At 49.8% G+C, this 8,079-nt stretch overlaps 1 pseudogene; it reads right to left on the reverse strand.

Moving 5' to 3' along the window:
- Positions 1 to 2,060: 2,060 nt before the first annotated feature.
- LOC139264992 (U2 spliceosomal RNA) lies at positions 2,061 to 2,239 on the reverse strand (annotated as a pseudogene).
- Between the last annotated feature and the right edge of the window lie 5,840 nt (positions 2,240 to 8,079).

Genomic DNA, 8,079 nt, shown 5'->3' on the forward strand with positions numbered 1-8,079 from the left:
ATGATGTGATTACCACATCATGCCCCTTCCTCCTGCTGTTCACTGTTTCGCAGCATGTTCCTGTTATTTGGTCAGAACAGCGCTTAACCCTGTGACTGTGCTTTGACCCCAACCACGCTGCAACCTTTTCCATTGTTAATGAGCAGGTACATAGCACACAGCTACTCTATAATAAATTAATCAGGTCTCACAATTCCCTCCCACCCCTTTGATTCCCTCCTTAGTCGGAATCATATATATATATATATATATAGCCCTTCCACATTCCTTATTCTGGGGTTAGTCCTTGTCATCATACGCATAGCCAAACATCTAGTCCAAACAAACAGTATAATGCTACTATTACAGCAAATACAAATATAATTCCTTGTACCAATGAACTGCCCACGAAGCCTAGCCATCCACAGTGGCCCAGCTCCACAGTGTGGTAGCTGAGGGTTGTTTCAGCTGTTCTATCTCCTTTTTTGATGTGGTCTGCTAGGTTGGTGGTATCCTTGTAAGGCCACTGTGCAAATGGCCACCATTTCGGTGTTTATTTTAAGTAGGGCTCCCGCGGTGTCATTAGCCACCTTTTCCAGGACGGATGCCATGTTAATGGACTCCCTTGCTAATTTACCAGTTCCATACCAAGGAACCAGAATGGCGAAGAACCTTTCAGTCTCCATAATTGCCTGTTTACTCCTCCGTGGAGAAAACAACTCGAAGGGAAGTGGAATGGCGAATGTAGGGTATCACATAACCCAAATAACAAAATCCTGTCCAGTTCTGTGGCAGCCAGGAATAAGCCTTGTGGCTGCAAATAAAGTAGGTACTGTTGTATGGGGAATATCGGCCACCACCTATCACTACCCATCCTTGTGTAAAGTTCTGGCCCAGGGTGGTCTTATTCGGGAAATGCAGGAAGCTCTGCATGCTTCCTTTCGTCATATTCACGTTTTACCTACACGTACTATTCCTCATTTCCTGCCCTCCGGTTTGGTTTCTGATCAGACATACCGACCCTTGTGGCCTTCCTATCCCGGAGGTGTTAGTGAGGACCAAGAACGGGGGCTTTTAGGGTCTGGTTATACTTGGGCTGATACCACTCCAAAAAGGTGTTTAACCCATAACCTGCCGACCGCCATTTGGCCTTTGGTAATCTTACGCCTTCCCCCAGACTATTGGTCCTGTTCCCGTTCGTACGGTTCTGGTTTTTAAAAAAAACATTCCGCCATCTCGGATTCATTGAGGGGGACCAGTCTCAAAGGAATTCCTCCCTTTGAATGGATTGGTACCTGCGCACATACCCAACAACTGGAGATGTTGGCTTTCTTAGCATAGCTATATGCCATGGACATAAAAGTATTTACATTAACTCCATGTTAGAGGTAGGGTCAGACCCACGAGTACAATCAGTCCAAATATTTTGTTGAGTTCAAAAGTTCAGTTCTTAGTCTGTTTCCGATATGGGTGCCCGTTTAACGTGCGAGGCGTGGGATCCAAGCCGCCTTCCCTTGGATTTTAACTGCCGATCGGGTCATCAGTAATACTTGGTACGGTCCTTCCCACTTGGCTCCCAGCAGTTCTTTGTGTATTTTTTTTACGTATACCCAAACTCCTGGGACGATATTGTGTCCTCCCTCCGGGGGTTCCCCCCAAGCCGCTTTTACCTATTGGGAAGCAGAACTGATAGCATTTGTTAAATTCTGGCAATATTCCAACAATGTGTCACTCATCAGATGACAGTCTGATTTTGGCAGATCGATGGTCCCCGGGAGAGACATTGGTCTCCCGGTGATCACCTCAAAGGGGCTTAAGCCCGTGGTTTGGTTTGGGGTGGCCCTGATGCTACACAAGACCATTGGGAGTGCTTGAGGCTATGGGATCCACTCTTGGTGGTACTTGGCCAGTCGTTGTTTCAAAGTTCGATTCATACGCTCCACTTGGCCTAATGACTGTGGGTGATAAGGGCAATGTAGATTCCATGTGATTTTTTTTTTGCCAATTCTTGTCAGATCAACTCTAGCGCCAAAGATAACTTTGTGAAATTTACGCTTGATCTTAGCCAAAAGGCCGAGAGGGGAAGCTGCACCGTTCCTGGATACACTGCAATACCAGGTCGGTGCGTGGAGTGGACGGGGCAAGCCCCTGTTCCAGCTCCCTGTCCAAAAAACAATTTAATATCAGGTCCCCATAGGGAATATTAAACTGATAAGAACAGATACTACACTTGATCTTAGCCAAAAGGCCGAGAAGCGAGATTCCATGTGATGTTGAGCAATCTGCACACCTCTTGGCACACGGCTCCAGTAAAATGGGTCCCCTGATCAGAGTCAATACTTGCGGGGACTCCCCATCTAGGTATATCGGGCCCAAGTTTCCACATGATAAAAAACGGGCGCCCCTCCGAGCTGGGCGCTCGTTTTTCGCGCCTAAAACGGCGCCGGAAAAAAAATTTGCGATTCTGGAGAGCCCTGCAGCTCCTTGTCTGTTTGGCGTGGCGCCCAGGGGGGCGGAGCCTACACTCGCGCCGATTTTGTAAGTGGGAGGGGGCGGGTACCATTTAAATTAGTTTTTTTCCTGCCGGCAACGCTGCGCGTTGGAGCGTTCGCGCACGCGCAGTGTGAAGGAAACATTGGCACTTGGCCATTTTTGTAGTTCTTTGTAGCTGTTTAGTTTTTGAACATTTTTTAATAAAAGCACATTGCCATCAGCACTGAGAAGGCTGCAGGAAGCCTCAGAAAGTTGAGGCAGCCGTTTCCCGACGACCTCCCCCTTTTGCCGTCGGGAAATGGCTCCTCAATTTCTGAGGCTTCCTGCAGCCTTCTGTCTCCTTCCCTCCCTCCCTCCCGACGTCTGGAACGGCTTCCTCCTCCCCCCCCCCCCCCCCCCCCACCGCTGCGTTCGGTCGGTCGGTTGGGTCCCTCCGGCCCGCTCGCTCGCCGTCTGGAACGGCTTCCTTCCCCCCCCCCTGCGTTCGGTCGCTCGCCCGCCGTCTGGAACGGCTTCCTTCCCCCCCCCCGCCACACCACCCTCCCCCCCCCCCCCCCCCCCAACATTCGGTTGGTTCCCTCCCTCCCTCCCGCCTTCGGGAACGGCTGCCTCGTTTGGTGAGGCTTGCTGCAGCATTCTTCCTGGCTGAAGCACTTTCACACAGATGGGAAGATGGTTTATTTAATCTCTTCTTTGCTTATAAATGTTTATTCAGGTTGGATTTATTTGTATAATATTTGTATAAGTATAAATAAGGATTTATTGTAGAATTTAATGACTTCCCTCCCCCCCCCCCCCACCTCGTTCTGGACGCCTAATTTGTAACCTGCGCCTGATTTTTTAATGTGTAGAACAGGTTTTTTCAGTTCTACAAAAATCTTCACTTGCTCCATTCTAAGTTAGTTTGGAGTACGTTTTCACTGTGGAAACTTTCAAATCAGGCGTCAGTGGCCGGACACGCCCCCTTTTGAAGAAAAAATTCTGTTCCAAAGTAGAACTGTTCTACCTGACTAGAACTGCAGAAAAAAAAATATGGAGAATTGCGATTTCTAAGATAGTCCGTTCTCCTCCAGTTGCTCCTAAAAATCAGGCGCAAATCATGTGGAAACTTGGGCCCATAGTCTTTACACAGCACCTTAGCTGTGTGCGTGGCGGTGCTCCTTCGGGTGGGTACAGCTTCCACCCACCTAGAGAATTGATCCACAATCACTAAGACGTCTCTATACCCCTGATATGGGGGCAATGAGATGTAATCTACTTGTAAATCTCAGAAAGGCCCTGCCGGGGCCGGAGGTTGGAGAAGGGTACATTGTAGTGGAGGGCCCGGGGTTATTTTTCTGGCAAGTGATGCACCTGTCCACCGTGGCTTGAGCGTGTTTCCTAAAACCCCGGCCCCACCAGCTCTTCTAGAATCGAGCCATCATTTATTGGTGGGCTAAGTGCCCCTAGGAGTGTATTTGTTGGGCCAAAAAGGGATTAGCGCTTGTGCCACTGGTTTTCCTGTCTCAGGCTGCCTCCACATTCCATCCGCCCATAGTTTTATCCTTTCACTTATCCATTCCCATTTTTCCGTCCGGAGACATTCCTCCTGCATTTTTGCCAGATCCTGTGTCAGCGTTCAGGTCCCCAGTTGACATACAAGGGTGCCCTTCTCTGGTTCCATTAAGGCGGCTTCCTTAGCTGCCTGATTGGCCCGTGCATTCCCTTTAGCTTCATCTGTATTCTCCTTCGTATGGGCCTTGCATTTCAGGATAGATACCAGCTCTGGCAGCAGCAATGCTTCAAATAGGTCGCGGACTTCCGCCCCATTCCGTATTGGGGTTCCTGCTGAAGTCAAGAGACCTCTCTCCCGTCATAACTGGCCGAAATCATGTGCCACCCCAAAAGCATACCTGGAATCCGTGTATATATTAACTGTTTGTCCCTTGGCTACCTTGCAGGCTTTGGCCAGTGTTCTCAATTCGGCCTGCTGAGCGGAGGTTCCGGCGGGGGAGCCCCCCCCTTCTTACTACCTTGTGACTGCCCAGCCCGTCTTCTGGATTCCATGCTCCACAGATGAGGATCCGTCTGTAAATAGGATCAAGTCCGGCTTGGGTACCGGCTCTTCGGCTGCTGCAGCGGCTCCTTCTGCTTCTTCTAACATGCCCGCACAGTCGTGCTGGTCTTCATACCCTTCTTCAGGCAGGGAGAGCAAGGTGGTCGGATTAACTGGGCTAGCTCGTACAATATGCAGGTTTGGAGCTCCCAAGACTGTTGTCCATCTGGTCCATCTGGCTGAGGTCACCTGGGTGACCCGATTCATGGATAGCATAGCATGTACTGTATGGGGACACTTGATCAGTTTCTGGTCTAAGACTAATCCTGCTACATTACTGCTTGGCATGTAGCTTCCATGGCCCTCGGGCAACTTCCCCACTCAAGAGCCACTGTGTCCAGTTTGGTCGAGTAGTATCCGATGGGCCTCTGTTGGTCCCCATGTTCTTGAGTCAGGATAGCAGTCATGTATCCTTTTTCATGCACGAATAGAGTGAAGGGCTTCCTGGTGTCCGGGATCCCGAGGGCGGGTGCCGTGCACAGAGCCTATTTCAGTTTTTCAAACGCCTCCTTTTGCTCCTCAGCCAGGGTGATAGCTTCTTTTGAGGTCCGTTTTCCTTTTAGCAGGTCATTCAATCGTTATGCCAATTGCGTGTAGGAGTTTACCCAGATTCTATTAAAATTGCACAGACCCAAGAAGGATCGCAGTTCCTGGATCGTGGCGGGTTGTTTAGCCGCGCGAATAGCCTCGGTCCTATCCTGGGTCAGCCCCCGTTCTCCCATTGAGATCTTTTGTCCGAGGTAAATTTCTGGGCATTGGCCATACTGGACTTGTATCCCTTTTCAATGAGGTGGTCCAATAAGGTCAGCACATCTTGTTCATGCTGTTCTCCCGTGGTGGACGCCAGTAGGATATTGTATGACTGTAGATCCCATCGGGAGTAGCTCCCTTAATTGACCCTGGAGGGCCATGTGGAACACTGTTGGGCTGTTGTGGAACCCTTGAGGTAGACTGGTCCAGGTATATTGCTGTCCCTGGATGGTAAAGGCAAACCACGGCTGCACCTCCGGGGCCAACGGAAGTGCCCAGAATCCGTTCTCCATATCCATAACGGAGAAGTACTTGTCTTCCAGTGTCAAAGTCTGAAATATAGTGGAGGGGTCTGCTACCAACGGGGCTTTTTGGTCAATGCACTGGTTGGCTTTCCGGTAGTCCATTGTCATGTGCCAGGCATCTTTACCCTTATGCACTGGCCACATGGGACTGTTGGATGAGCTGTGGTCTTAATTAGTACCCCTTGTTCTTCTAACTGCTGGATGATGGGTAATATTCCTTGGATTGATGTCGGACTGATAGGGTACTGTTTGGTGCAAGAAGGTGGAGTCCCAGTGAAGGTAACCGGGTCCATTTTAAGCTAACCACAGTCATGTTTGTCCTTGGCCCATATCGGGTGGTCCCTTAGTTCTTCCCTCTGCAGGGATCGGATCGACCATGTGACTTGGCCATCCTCAAAGTCCAGGGAGGAGTCTATTTTCGTCAAGACGTCCATCCCGAGTAGGGGTTGTCCCACCGGTCCCAGCCAGACCGATGCGGTTACTTCATGTGGTCCCAGAACCAAACACATCGGCTGGGTTCGGTGGAGTATTAGCTTATGGCCTCCGCCTCCATGTGCCACACGGGTTGTCCCATCGAGGGGGAATTTATCATTTTCGGGCACGCACGTCAATTCTGCCCCGGGTGTCCAATAAACAATCAATCTTTTGGTCGCCCACTCCCACACTGACATATAGTCCGTCCCTGCACTGATGTATTAATGCTAACAGGGATCCTGCCAGGGAGGGGGTGGGCTCTATGAGTTTTTTGCACACTCCAACAACTGCTGCTGCTGATCAAAGGAAAGTTCTTTAAACCGCTCCATCACTGACCGTCCGTCGGCCTGTTTCTGGCCCGTCCCTGAGCTTCTGAGCTGGTTGTTCTGTTTCTTTGCTCGGCACGATCGGGCCCAATGTCCCTCTTTGCTGCAATAGTGGCACTTTTCCGGCAGTCTTCCAGACGTCTGACCCTCCCGGTCCTTTGGTTTCCATCCAGTCTGCATTTCTTGGACCTTTTTGAAGTTAAATCCCAATCTAACTGGCCACACCGGTCTACCAACTGCGCGAAGGAGGTTCCCTGATCATCCCAATCTGCCAGGGTCGTCTTCACTAATATAGATAGTTCTGGTTTCAACCCTGCCATTAAGGTTGCCTTCAAGGGTCCGACTCTTTCGTCATCCATCTGTTCCGCATCTTGATGCAGACCCGAATGTTCCAGCCACGTAGACTTGAATCGCTCCTCATACTCTAGTACCTCCTCTGTGCCTTTTTGCTGGCACACTGCAATCTTACTCCAATCTGTCCTTGCCAGCCCGTACTTTCTTAACCACCCTTTCACTTCTCCCCAGGCTGCGTTAATCCCCTGTCCAGTGTCTCCAAGTGTCTCTTTTACTGCCCTCTGGAGTTTACGTGCCGATCGTCCCGGCATCATGACGGTCAGAATCTGGACTCTGTCCAAAGGCTGGAGTGTGTAAATACTTCGCAGTCGATCTAATTGTTCCCAAGTTCTCGTCCCCTCCCCCCCCACCCCCCCGCCCCTTTTTCGGGTGTTGGCGTTCTTTCGACCATTTATCTTTTTTTCGGATTCCGCGTCGATGTGAACTATCATATTCTCATATCTTTGTTTACATTTCTTAGTTCCGCCTTCCATCTTGGTCGTTGTCTCTATTTTAACTCTCGCTGTTTTTAGTGGGGCTAATATAGGGCTAATATCGCTGCCTTCCGAGTCCTCGTCGGCTGAAGAGGAGCCCGAATCTGAATCCGACATCACTACTCCCGCCTGTTGCATTTCCAGCTGTCTGTGTTCTTTCCCTACTTGTGCCAGACTTGGATAGATGGCTTTGTACCCCAGACGCGGCCCCTACGTACTGGCTGTGACCGAATCTTTAATCCCGCCCTTCTGTTTAGTTATCTCTTTCCCTTTCTTCTCTCTTTCTGAATTTTTCTTGGTCACTTGTTCCCCAAGTGCCTTGATTTGATCTTTAGCAGCTTTCAGATCCCGATCGAATTGGGACTGGGTCATGATTTCTTTCATCTGTTGAACTTGGCTCATGACAGCCAGGGACCAGCAGGTCTTTTCTTCATCTTTCATGCGTGTGGTTTTCCCCCCATACCCTTTTTATATCGTCTAGGATCCACTGACCCTTAGTGTCATGTATGTAACCCCTATGTAACACCACTGCAATACTGTATATACTTGAGCAATGCACACTTTGACCACAAAAGGTGAACTTGTGGGAGACACTCCTTACCTGGTCATCTAGGTATATAAAGGGAGGTCTCACGCAGGGTCATCACTTCTTGGTCCTGTGAATAAAGATTCAGGTCATAGTGAACTTGTCCATAGAATGTGGCTCGTGTGGGTTTTGTGCCATTGAGTAAAGACTTTACATTGACGACGAGAAACGGGAATCAGCAACCCACGAGAATGACCACCGGTAGCACAGGAATGGTACTGTGTTGGTGAGGACTGGAATGATT

This window comes from Pristiophorus japonicus, chromosome 5, assembly GCF_044704955.1.
Source record: "Pristiophorus japonicus isolate sPriJap1 chromosome 5, sPriJap1.hap1, whole genome shotgun sequence".
Lineage (NCBI taxonomy): Eukaryota > Metazoa > Chordata > Chondrichthyes > Pristiophoridae > Pristiophorus > Pristiophorus japonicus.